Below are 13,388 nucleotides of genomic sequence, written 5' to 3'. Positions count from 1 at the left end.
GCCCTGAAGCTGGATGCAATAGGTACAGATAAGTCCTCTCCAAAAGGGACACTTTTTGACCAATCTATCCAGTTAAAGCATTTAAGCAGTCGACCCTGCCCTGCCTACACAAACCTATCAGGTCATCAAAACCTAGAACTGTAAAAACATAGGTTCTAACTCAAAAGAGATGGTTAAGTTAAGGTTTCTTTGTGCACTTAAGTGGTTGTTTTGGCGAACAGTAGGTTAACTTTTTTTTAAGTGGTGAAAAGACTGTCACATTGAGAGCAGCCCCCTCACTTAGTCCTCTCCCTCCATCTCTACAGGGCTTTGGCTTTTCTCGCCCGGGTTGATGTCTAGTCATCGGACATCAGCACACCGTTGGCAGAACCTCCTAACAAAACAAAGGAACAAGAACAACATGTCAGAAACATATCTGTATCACAGAGTTACACTGGCTGGAGGTGGGTGTTTAGAGTGGGCAGCGGTGGGGGACTCACCCTGGGCTGGGTCCTTCTTGTGGGGCTTGCTCTTTGGGCTGACAGCCTCACCTTGAGAGCCTGGCTCTGGCTGGGCTCCCTCCACTTCTTCAGCTGAAAGTTGATGAACTTCCACATCATCCAGGCCTGGGTGAGGCAAATGGCAGCCAGGCATGTCATCCTGAGACAGGGAAGTAAACATTATGAGGACCAGCCATGAGCAGGCTTTCTATTTTTTTGGATAGAGGAAAAGTTCAAACTTGCTCTCAAGGCCCCAATCAGAAGGGGAGAGGGCAAATGAAGTGACCTTAAGAAACACGACTTGCCTAACGGTGAGCACATTAAAAGTTTCCCTCTGCCAGTGAGAATCCCTGGTTCTCTGCACGGGGCAGTCCGAAGCCGAATGTCAATACGGAGAGGGTGAGGAGGCGAGCGATGATGAAAAGTAGAGGCCACAAAGTGAAACTGGAAAAGGAGAATCGGAGGGGGTTACAAGTCACCATGGCAACAGCAGTGACATCTTCTATGGGCTCGTGTAAGACAGGGTTTTCCAAACCCCCCGGGTGCACACCACACTCCCAGAGCCCTCACCTCCTCCCTGTAGGCGGTCTCGTCATTGTTGGTAATCAAGCCTACTACTGTTGTGTCGTCTGCAAACTTGATGATTGAGTTGGAGGCATGCTAGGCCACGCAGTCATGGGTGAACAGGGAGTACAGGAGGGGGCTGAGCACGCACCCTTGTGGGGCCCCAGTGTTGAGGATCAGCGAAGTGGAGATGTTGTTTCCTACCTTCACCACCTGGGGGCGGCCCGTCAGGAAGTCTAGGACCCAGTTGCACAAGGCGGGGTTCAGACCCAGGGCCTCGAGCTTAATGATGAGCTTGGAGGGTACTATGGTGTTGAATGCTGAACTATAGTCAATAAACAGTGAGTAGCAGCAGTGTAAAAACAAAGCTGTTACGGAGCCTTTTGGTCCTAGACTTGGCGCTCCGATACCACTTGCCACGCGGTAGCAGAGTGTACAGTCTATGACTTGGGTGACTGGAGTATTGGACCATTTTGTTGGGACTTCCTCTGACACCGCCTAATATATAGGTCCTGGATGTCAGGAAGCTTGGCCCCAGTGATGTTCTGGGCCGTATGCACTACCCTCTGTAGCGCCTTGCGGTCAGATGCCATACCAGGCAGTGATGCAACTACTGATGATGATTCTATGGTCTGTGATATTACTACTAAACTTTTCCATAGCCACTTTCACAGAACAAATTAGTTTGGCAGACTTGACCTGTGTATAGGAAGTTTAAAGATAGCCTGTATTGAGGACAAAGCAAGGAAACGTTTACAACTAACCCCACCCATCTCCCCAACTCTCTCCGGGGATATATTACATAACGGGATAGTTTTAACTGCGGTATCCCTCTGGCATAGTTTGAATACCTCCCTTGTTGCCTGCACAGTCCCATCACGCTAAACCAGGCCACCTCACACACACACTCAGTCACGAGGTGATAAGGGAATATCCACGGCTGCTCACACACACTTTATTGCAATGACAGGAACACCCACATATGGAGTGCGTTTACCCCTCTGCCATACCAAACCCTGTTCTCGGATGGAAAAGAGGTGCTGCTGCTTCATTCAGTTATTTGGAATGACTCACTCAGGCCATGGAATATAGTCAAAATAAAGTGCATACAGGAAAACTTCAGAACGGCAGCTCCATTCTAATAGTCCATTTATCTAACCACTTCACTAAAAAGACGCACACTCACTTTAAGACGTAGGCACCGGTGATGAGGAAGACGTAAAGGCAAATGTAATAGAGCTGGCGGGGAATATCCTCCAGAGAAACCAGCAGGAAAGAGCCTTTATTAATGACTGCTGTATCAGTGTAAGATGAGAATAAAGAATAGGAACTGTATATTGAAACAATGGGGAATTACAGTCACAAGATACATCCTTCCATGTTTAAATAACAGATGTGTCATCTTTAGGACCTAACCCATGGTGTGATCATGGACACTTACCTTTCACACTTTCTGGAAGTACAGCTCAGGAAGGGCATGGAGCCAGTAGGCCATTTGGCAAATGTAGAAGAACTTCACCTGAAAGCTGCAGAAAGGACAGGTTAAAGGCAGGCAGCAGGAGAGATCAGGTCTATCAATGTAGGGAGGGAATGGATATGATTGGAAGATTTGATCACGATAACTTCAACCCTGTTACATGCATTTACAAACATGTTATTTGATGGTACATTAAAGGTCCATCAATAATAAAAATGTGTAATCTGGGAGAAAACATTCAGATCACAATCTATGCATTCCTGCTTACTCCATTTCCCCAATTAAAATGCATAGAAATAATATGCCTCGTAACACAATGACAATTGTGGAAAGGATGGAAGAGAGACGCTTGGCACAGTGTAAAACATCACATTCTTAATAATTATTTCAGGGGAAGCTGACATCTATCATGGATTTGATGAGGCAGCCCGTTACAGCAGAAGTGTACTCCCACACGCAATACTGGGGCTGCAATGCACCCTGGGAAAGCAAGGCCTTTCCTATGTGCCAAATCAAAACAGCCGAGGCTTCCCAGAACACTTGTGTTCTAGAATGCTTGGTAACTCCAAACAAGAACACACAGAACAAGTAGTGATGAATAGAGTTCTTACCCTGTCCTACTGACATATTGTTGAAATAATGAGTGAGCTGAAGGCGTAAAATGAATGTATAAATCCTTACTTACACCATGTTGGTGTGTGGATAGCCCTCCCATAAGAAAGTAGGATTTGTTGCAAATTCCTCCTAACAGATGAAAAGAAGAGGCGACATGAGCCAAATAACAAATACGGCGGGACGGAGTGCTCGTCTTGTCATCACATAATGTTCCCTGGCTCCTGGCAGCGCTTCGTTGGCCTTCTTACCGCTGTTTAGATGCTGCAGCCCCAGATGAAAGAGATTAAGTAGAAGGCAGCAAGCTGTCCCGATTCATTGAACTTGCTGTGTTTGGTTTTCGACAGATGCAACCGCCTATTCAATTTCTGAAATAAGAGAGAATAGGACATGAGACATGCATACCGACGCTGGAAAACGTGTCAGTTATTTGTTGTGGGCTGTGTAGTGGACGTGGGGGATGCTATTTAACTAGCTAAGAGGGTGTGAGGAGGATAAGACTGACAAGAGAGACAAGGCCAGACTAGGGCTGTTGCGGTAACCGTATTACCGCCACACCAGCAGTCACGAGTCATGAAGACAAATTCTACATTACCGTTTAGTCACGGTAATTAGACTTCTCCAAGCTCCGATGCTGCTGATGGTCAATAGTAGCCTACCAAACTTGTTAACTGCCTGGTACTCAGCACTCAATTGTCCCTCTAAATCACTCCGACATCAATGCAAATGTTTTCGAAAATCTAATCAAACACTTCATGAGAGCCCATGAGCTGATGTTGCGCAACATTTCTATAGACTATGCAATTGCGGGAGAAAACAGAGTGATGGCCACTAATAAAAAGAAGAGGATCCGCATCAGCTTTCTATAGGCTAGGCCTACTATATTTATTTCCCAACTTTCCTAATATTAAGCACATTGCTTTTATTTACAACAGGAGTATAGCCTACCTGGCTGGCATGAAAATAAACCACGGAAAAGCATCCTCCATTTGCTATTTAAGTGCATAGATGACATGTCTTTTTTCCCGCTGCCCCTGTTTAGATACAGGTGCATGATAATGGTCCATTCTAAATCAAAACAAATCTCACACATATATTATTTTGTGTATGTAAAGATTAAATCAAGAGTAGTCTGATGGGTGACAATATTAGCCTATCACTTGTGATAGGGGCGGCAGGTAGTTTAGTGGTTAAGAGCGTTGTGCCAGTAACCGAAAGGTCGCTGGTTCTAATCCCCAAGCCGACTAGGTGAAAAATCTGTCGATGTGCCCTTGAGCAAGGCACTTAACCCTAATTAGAACAGAACAGCGCCGGAGAAGATGGCTGCCGTTTTACAGCCCTCTAACCAATTGTACTATTATGTGTGTTTTTCCGCGTTATTTGTAATTTATTTTGTACATAATGTTTCTGCCATCGTCTCTTATAACCAAAAAGAGCTTCTGGATATCAGGACAGCGATTACTCACCTCGCATTGGACGAAGATTTTTTCTTCAACGAGGCGGCCGCGAAGGATATCCTACAAACACCCGACAAGGCCCAAATCCCCGTCATTCGCGTGAGGAAGAGACGGAGATATCGCGGACGCAGATCCGGGTGCCTTGTAAGGATCCGACGGCGAGCGAGTAAACTGCCTCTCCCATCAATCCTATTAGCCAACGTTCAAGCTTTTGAGAATAAAATGGACGATTTAAGATTACGGTTATCCTACCAACGGGACATTAAAAACTGTAATATCTTATGTTTCACGGAGTCGTGGCTGAACGACAACAATGATAACATTCAGCTAGCAGGCTATACGCTACATCGACAGGACAGAACGGCAGACTCTGGTAAGACAAGGGGTGGCGGTCTGTGTATATTTGTAAACAACAGCTGGTGCACAAAATCAAATACTAAGGAAGTCTCGAGGTTTTGCTCGCCTGAGGTAGAGTATCTTATGATAAGCTGTAGACCACACTATTTACCAAGAGAGTTTTCATCTATATTTTTCATAGCTGTCTATTTACCACCACAAACCAATGCTGGCATTAAGATTGCACTGAATGAGTTGTACAAGGCCATTAATCAACAGGAAAACACTCATCCAGATGCAGCGCTCCTAGTGGCCGGGGACTTTAATGCAGGGAAACTTAAATCCGTTCTACCTAATTTCTACCAGCATGTTAAATGTGCAACCAGAGGGGAAAAAAAACTCTAGACCACCTTTACTCCACACACAGAGACGCATACAAAGCTCTCCCTCGCCCTCCATTTGGCAAATCTGACCATAACTCTATCCTCCTGATTCCTGCTTATAAGCAAAAACTGAAGCAGGAAGCACCAGTGATTCGGTTAATAAAAAAGTGGTCAGATGACGCAGATGCTAAGCTACAGGACTGTTTTGCTAGCACAGACTGGAACATGTTCCGGGATTCTTCAGACAGCATTGAGGAGTACACCACATCAGTCACTGGCTTCATCAATAAGTGCATCGATGATGTCGTCCCCACAGTGACCGTACGTACATACCCCAACCAGAAGCCATGGATTACAGGAAACATCCGCACTGAGCTAAAGGGTAGAGCTGCCGCTTTCAAGGAACGGGACTCTAACCCGGACGCTTATAAGAAATCCCGCTATGACCTCCGACGAACCATCAAACAGGCAAAGAGTCAATACAGGTCTAAGATTGAATCATACTACACTGGCTCTGACGCTCGTCGGATGTGGCAGGGCTTGAAAACTATTACAGACTACAAAGGGAAGCACAGCCGCGAGCTGCCCAGTGACACAAGCCTACCAGACGAGCTAAACCACTTCTATGCTCGCTTCGAGGCAAGCAACACTGAAGCATGCATGAGAGCACCAGCTGTTCCGGATGACTATGTGATCACGCTCTCCGTAGCCGATGTGAGTAAGACTTTTAAGCAGGTCAACATTCACAAGGCCGCAGGGCCAGACGGATTACCAGGACGTGTACTCCGAGCATGTGCTGACCAACTGGCAAGTGTCTTCACTGACATTTTTAACATGTCCCTGACTGAGTCTGTAATACCAACATAGTCCCCGTTCCCAAGAACTCTAAGATAACCTGCCTAAATGACTACCGACCCGTAGCACTGACGTCTGTAGCCATGAAGTGCTTTGAAAGACTGGTCATGGCTCACATCAACAGCATAATCCCAGAAACCCTAGACCCACTCCAATTTGCATACCGCCCCAACTGATCCAAAGATGATGCAATCTCTATTGCACTCCACATGGGCCTTTGCCACCTGGACAAGAGGAACACCTACGTGAGAATGCTATTCATTGATTACAGCTCAGCGTTCAACACCATAGTGCCCTCTAAGCTCATCACTAAGCTAAGGATCCTGGGACTAAACACCTCCCTCTGCAACTGGATCCTGGACTTCCTGACGGGCCGCCCCCAGGTGGTAAGGGTAGGTAACAACACATCTGCCACACTGATCCTCAACACAGGGGCCCCTCAGGGGTGCGTGCTCAGTCCCCTCCTGTACTCTCTGTTCACCCATGACTGCATGGCCAGGCACGACTCCAACACCATCATTAAGTTTGCCGACGACACAACAGTGGTAGGCCTGATCACCGACAACGATGAGACAGCCTATAGGGAGGAGGTCAGAGACCTGGCCATGTGGTGCCAGGATAACAACCTCTCCCTCAATGTGACCAAGACAAAGGAGATGATTGTGGACTACAGGAAAAAAAAGAGGACTGAGCACGCCCCCATTCTCATCGACGGGGCTGTAGTGGAACAGGTTGAGAGCTTCAAGTTCCTTGGTGTCCACATCACCAACGAACTATCATGGTCCAAACACACCAAGACAGTCGTGAAGAGGGCACGACAAAGCCTATTCCCCCTCAGGAGACTAAAAAGATTTGGCATGGGTCCTCAGATCCTCAAAAAATTCTACAGCTGCACCATCGAGAGCATCCTGACTGGTTGCATCACCGCCTGGTATGGCAACTGCTTGGCCTCTGACCGCAAGGCACTACAGAGGGTAGTGCGTACGGCCCAGTACATCACTGGGGCAAAGCTTCCTGCCATCCAGGACCTCTATACCAGGCGGTGTCAGAGGAAGGCCCTCAAAATTGTCAAAGACTCCAGCCACCCTAGTCATAGACTGTTCTCTCTGCTACCGCACGGCAAGCGGTACCGGAGTGCCAAGTCTAGGTCCAAAAGACTTCTCAACAGCTTCTACCCCCAAGCCATAAGACTCCTGAACAGCTAATCATGGCTACCTGGACTATTTGCACTGCCCCCCCCACCCCATCCTTTTTACGCTGCTGCTACTCTGTTAAGTATTTATGCATAGTCACTTTAACTCTACCCACATGTACATATTACCTCAACTACCTCAACTAGCCGGTGCCCCCGCACATTGACTCTGCAACGGTACCCCCCTGTATATATAGCCTCCCTACTGTCACTTTATTTTACTTCTGCTCTTTTTTTCTCAACACTTTTTTTGTTGTTGTTTTATTCTTACTTTTTTGTTTAAAATAAATGCACTGTTGGTTAAGGGCTGTAAGTAAGCATTTCACTGTAATGTCTGCACCTGTTGTATTCGGCGCATGTGACCAATAAAATTTGATTTGATTTGATTTAATGGCTCCTGTAAGTCACTCTGGATAAGAGCATCTGCTAAATGACTAAAAAAGTAAAAAATTACATACACTACTAGTCAAAAGTTGTGTTTCTTAAAGTAATGATGGACTGTCATTTCTCTTTGCTTATTTGAGCTGTTCTTGCCATAATATGGACTTGGTCTTTTACCAAATAGGGCTGTCCTCTGTATACCCCACCCTACCTTGTCACAACACAACTAATTGGCTCAAACGCATTAAGGAAAGAAATTCCACAAATTAACTTTTAACAAGGCACACCTGTTAGTTGAAATGCATTCACATTTACATTTCAGTCATTTAGCAGACGCTCTTATCCAGAGCGACTTACAGTTAGTGAGTACATACATTATTTTTTATATTTTTCATACTGGCCCCCCGTGGGAAACGAACCCATAACCCTGGCGTTGCAAACGCCATGCTCTACCAACTGAGCTACATCCCTGCCGGCCATTCCCTCCCCTACCCTGGACGACACTGGGCCAATTGTGCGCCGCCCCATGGGTCTCCCGGTCGCGGCCGGCTACGACAGAGCCTGGATTCGAACCAGGATCTCTAGTGGCACAGCTAGCACTGCGATGCAGTGCCTTAGACCACTGCGCCACTCGGGAGACATTCCAGGTGACTACCTCATGAAGCTGGTTGAGAGAATGCCAAGAGTGTGCAAAGCTGTCATCAAGGCAAAGGGTGGCTATTTGAAGAATCTCAAATATAAATTATATTTTGATTTGTTTAACACTTTTTTGGTTACTACATGATTCCATGTGTGTTATTTCATAGTTTTGATATCTTCACTATTATTCTACAATGTAGAAAATAGTAAAAAATAAAGAAAAACCCTTGAATGAGTAGGTGTGTCCAAGGTTTGTATCACAACTAAAGTGGCCAAATAACTTCTTAGAACTAAACACATTAATCCGCTTTACAAGAGGTGTAGAGCCTAACTGGCATATATAAGCAGCCCGTGATTTTCAAGTTTGGGGAAGATAATATTCACCATAAAAATTCACCTTTATAATAAAAGCATTACATGCATAATTGCATTTACAGTCACTTTTGATAATGGTGTTTTCCGCTAATGGAACATTCGCGTTTATAGCCTACTACCATGTGCGCATTGCTGCGCTTATAATGTGAAGAAACAGCCTAATAGTTTATCAACATTTTAAGCTAAACGTTCTGATCTGTTGCATCAGCCACATTGCTTAAAAAATGATTTTTGATGCTAGTGGTTGTATTAATTTGGGATCTATCGCATCCCACAACATGTTTGGAATAGGTCGACTTTTGTACTATCGGGGATAGTGGACTGACATAGGCTAGTGGTTTTGCTGTTCGTTAGGCCTACTCATCTTGTTGGCTGACGAAAAGTAAATGTGGACAGTTCTTCCAATATCTTCAATATGCACCTCGGAATTGGATAAGGACGCGCGCAGTTGCGTCCCCGATGTGTCTGTCTTAACTTGTAGCCTGTGAGAAAGACCCGATCATGTGACGGAGAGCCGTGTGAGTGAGAGATGCTTCGGATTGTGCCGCACACTCTGGGAGAAGGGCACAACGCAACACTGTGCATGGATGTTTTTTAGGGTGCATTACGGCCACAAAGGGGGTGCCGCCGTGAAATTCGAGGCATTATCAAGTGCTTGTCAAATTATGAATGAGAGACTATTGGAGTGTGTACTGCCTAAGCAAAAACCAAGCAGAGCTCATGCCTTTCAAGCGACTTTTTTCAAATCATCATTAGCGTCTCATCATGCAGCCTTACAATGTATTACAAATCAAAACAAAGAGCCCAATGTTTGCAGAACATTTAAAGTTACATTAATAACTAAATTAAGCATATAAGAGTACGATAAAATAATGTATGCGCTAACTGTAAGTCGCTCTGGATAAGAGCGTCTGCTAAATGACTAAAATGTAAATGTACCTATTTCTTTGTTAACCGCTCAACACAGAATAGCCGCATGTGCACACTCCCTCAAATCATTGAGAAACTATTTATATGTTATTCAGCTTTGTTCAATTGTATTCTTCATACCATAAAATAACATAAAAGAATGCCACGGAATTATAAGCAAATATTGTCTGCTAAATGAACTAGTGTAGCCCACAGCCATTTGGCATAGCCACATCAGGACAACTCCGAGTATGCGATTCTTTTCTTCTGAAATATACATTTTCTTCATATCATGCTTCTTTAGACCTGTCTAAAATAAATAAATCAATGGATTTATTGTGAAGGCGTAGGCTATATTACATGGATTTATTATACTTTTTACAATGGCTTGTAGGCTGTGTGTGGAAGCCAGGAGATGCTAAATGTGTTTGTTAATTAACGGTCAATTATCGTGAGACCGACAGTTATTTGCTTGACAATCACCGGCTGACTAAATTTCGTGACCGCCACATCCCTAAGCCAGACCTTATGTTATGACTCACACAGAGAGCTGGAAAAGACACACTTGCACACACAGTGACGTATGTGTTCTGTAGAGTAACTACCTATACAGAGGTCCCGCTTTCTCTCTCAGGTCACACACACAGTGTGCCGGGGTCTGTGTGCAGAGACACTCACATCGAGAATGTATTCCTGTATTAAGGCATGGAGTATGACAGCGATGAGCAGGTAGAAGAACACAGGGCCATGTCTTTAGGTTCACTGGCTCAGCCCTCTCATCTAATAACACACAAAGAACAAAAAACATGGCCAAAGGCTTCAAATACAAGGTTTGGATACAAGTACTAAATACTGTAATAAAGGCCAATAATCGTGTGTTTTAGAAATAGACACAAAGACAAATGTAACCTTACCAAGACTTTGAGTCACATTGTATTGGAGAGTGATGAACACGTTGGCAAACTTTGCTGTCACCTACAATAAAGGAATGACATAAACGGGAAGCAATGATGTGCATGCAATTCACATGTAGCAAAATGGTATTGTCATGGCAGTTTGTAACAAGGGTGGTTCTTCCTGATGTCTGATGTATAGGAGTCAACCACAGTAAAATGTGTTAGGCAGAGGTTGGGGTAGTTCCCGTATTTTACTGTCACATGGATGGATTTCATAGGTAACTGGCTAGCAATCCATTTGGTAATATTAGATAGCGAACTAGGTGGTGTGAAATGCTAGCTGACCAGGCAGCCACTAGCTTGAACAGTGGGCCTCCCCGCTTAGTGTGACACATGAAAAGGGAGACGCTTGCGCCCAGCCCCCTCGTCATCATTGTTCAGACGAGGCGTTTTCTTTAGCTAGCTACCTAGTTATTTACCTACCTAAGCTAACTACACAGCATACATTCCAGGGTTTAACACTGTACCTCGAACATCAGGCCGAGGAGAATGACCATAGCCACACACGAAACCATATCCGCGTGATTCTGGATCACGAACTCGTGGCTCAGCACCGGCGGGCTCTTGTTCTTCTTTCGGAAACACATGGCTGACCGATACAGCTCTCCCTCCCTGCCGCACTTCAGTCACTCGCTGCCCTGCTTGCACTCAGATGCAAACTCTCCTCTTTTGCTCCCTCCACTACTGCCAGTACACTGAGTAAATTGCAGGTAACGTGTTAGCTAAGAGACGATAAAGATATACCAAACACACACGCAATTTGTTCCTGGCCAGTCAAATGTCCACTAGTATTCGGCCAGCAGCACAAATACTGACGTTAATTTCGTATGGTAATGAGAAAACCTTCAAAATAAAAGCCCGCAATTCAAAACTGCAACGTGGATAACTCATTCAAGATACTGTATTACATTTTAATCAATGTCCATTTGTATTGTGCTTATAACAAATGTAAAGAGGAATTTATGAAATCAATTACAAATAGGCTTCTAAAAACATTTTTTAAGACCAGTATCAAAAAATGCAATGTTCAAAATATTGGCCTTTAGAGAAAAAACTATTCTATGTGCTGAGGTAAAAGTGGGGTTGGGAATACTCAATAAGGTCTGTAGAATCTATGTAAATATGTTGTTATTTCATGGGGGACTGTGGTCTAAATACCCAGCAGCACTTTATACTGCACCCATTCCATTGGTCCCAATGCAATACACTGTAGGCCTATAAATTACACATTTGCTTATAGAGATGTGCTGAGGTAAAAGTGTGGTTGGGAATACTCAGTAGGCTCTGTAGAATCTATATATGGTGTTATTTCATGGACTGAATAATAAGGAGCACTGTATAACAATTACTGTATATGAATTACATATTGGCTTACAGAGTAGGGTCATGTAAGGACTCTAAACTAACCAGCATTTTATATGAATTCCAAAACAATACATTAATTTACTGTTGTTATGTTGAATATCAGTTGGAAAAACTAAACACTGTAAAAAAAAAAAAAAAAAAATCTTAGCTTACCCTGTTTGCTTCCAGTGTGAAATAAAATGTCATTACATATAAAATTTTCATGCACTCTTGCCTTGTCCTAATGGAGGTTCCAAATACCAGTTATTATTAGCAGGTGATTAAATATGCAACATAAAGTTAGTTGAAGTAATTGCAATACATTAAAGGCCCAGTGCAGTCAAAATTAAGTTTGTCCTGTGTTTTATATCATATTGTACAACTGCTGATAAAACTAACACTGTAAAAGTGTAAAACAATTTGATTAGTGTTATTTCCTGATAGTTGCTGGTTGAGAATGCAATCTACACAGGACCTTCTAATCAGCAGGTTTACATGGGAGGGAGTTTCGGCTTTCCATGGTGACATCACTATGAGGTAAATTGGTTAGTAGATCAATAACAAAGAGAGTTCCAAACCTCTGCCAATAACAGCTAGTTTTCAGTGTTCCCCTCCCCACTCAGACAACTCACAAGCTATGTTTCCATTAACTTGACCCAGGGGCACAACTTTGGTTTTACATTTACATTTTAGTCATTTAGCAGACGCTCTTATACAGAGCGACTTACAGTTAGTGAGTGCATACATTTTTATTTTTTTTCATACTGGCCCCCCGTGGGAATCGAACCCACAACCCAGACGTTGCAAACGCCATGCTCTACAAACTGAGCTGCCGGCCATTCCCTCCCCTACCCTGGACAACGCTGGGCCAATTGTGCGCCGCCCCATGGGTCTCCCGGTCGCGGCCGGCTACGACAGAGCCTGGATACGAACCAGGATCTCTAGTGGCACAGCTAGCACTGCGATGCAGTGCCTTAGACCACTGCGCCACTCGGGAAGGGACATAACTTGGCAGGGGGTCTGGGGGTCCCCCAGTTTTTGGGGGCATCTAAAGTTCCTTTCCTGCATTTCTACACCATCTAATATGACCCATGGCCCTTCTAGCCGTCTCTATTTAGAACAACAAAAAGTAATCAAAAATGCCCACAATCATCAAGCTAGGTAAGAGACAATTATTAAATATGTTTAAGTGATTGATAAGACTGAACTAGATCAATGATAATTTACTCATCAATATTGTGTTGCACCTTTAACCAATAGCCTAACAAATCAACAACTCTTACAATTGAAGTACAAAGACTTAACTTTTGATTGTCTTTATTAAGACATCTACTATATCAAATTTCAGCCAGACCGCCCAGCCAACCCAAGCCGCCTGCATGCCCGACCCCCACCAGTCTAGTCAATAACTCAAATCTCTCCAAAGGAA

The 13,388-nt window shown here is 44.2% G+C and overlaps 1 pseudogene across 1 annotated transcript; it reads right to left on the bottom strand.

Moving 5' to 3' along the window:
* Window positions 1-299: 299 nt before the first annotated feature.
* LOC311147603 (translocating chain-associated membrane protein 1-like 1) lies at window positions 300-11,261 on the bottom strand (annotated as a pseudogene). Its single transcript has 9 exons — window positions 11,083-11,261; window positions 10,574-10,634; window positions 10,338-10,439; window positions 3,384-3,500; window positions 3,206-3,264; window positions 2,492-2,569; window positions 785-923; window positions 480-639; window positions 300-373 (listed from the first exon to the last, which is right to left on the bottom strand). The product of its transcript is annotated as a translocating chain-associated membrane protein 1-like 1 (transcript).
* Window positions 11,262-13,388: the final 2,127 nt, after the last annotated feature.

The sequence above is a fragment of the Coregonus lavaretus genome, assembly GCF_964263955.1.
Source record: "Coregonus lavaretus genome assembly, chromosome: 20".
In the NCBI taxonomy this organism is placed as follows: Eukaryota; Metazoa; Chordata; class Actinopteri; order Salmoniformes; family Salmonidae; genus Coregonus; species Coregonus lavaretus.
The sequence above is the reverse complement of the archived record's forward strand: the minus strand, read 5'-3'. Positions and strand labels throughout refer to the sequence as shown.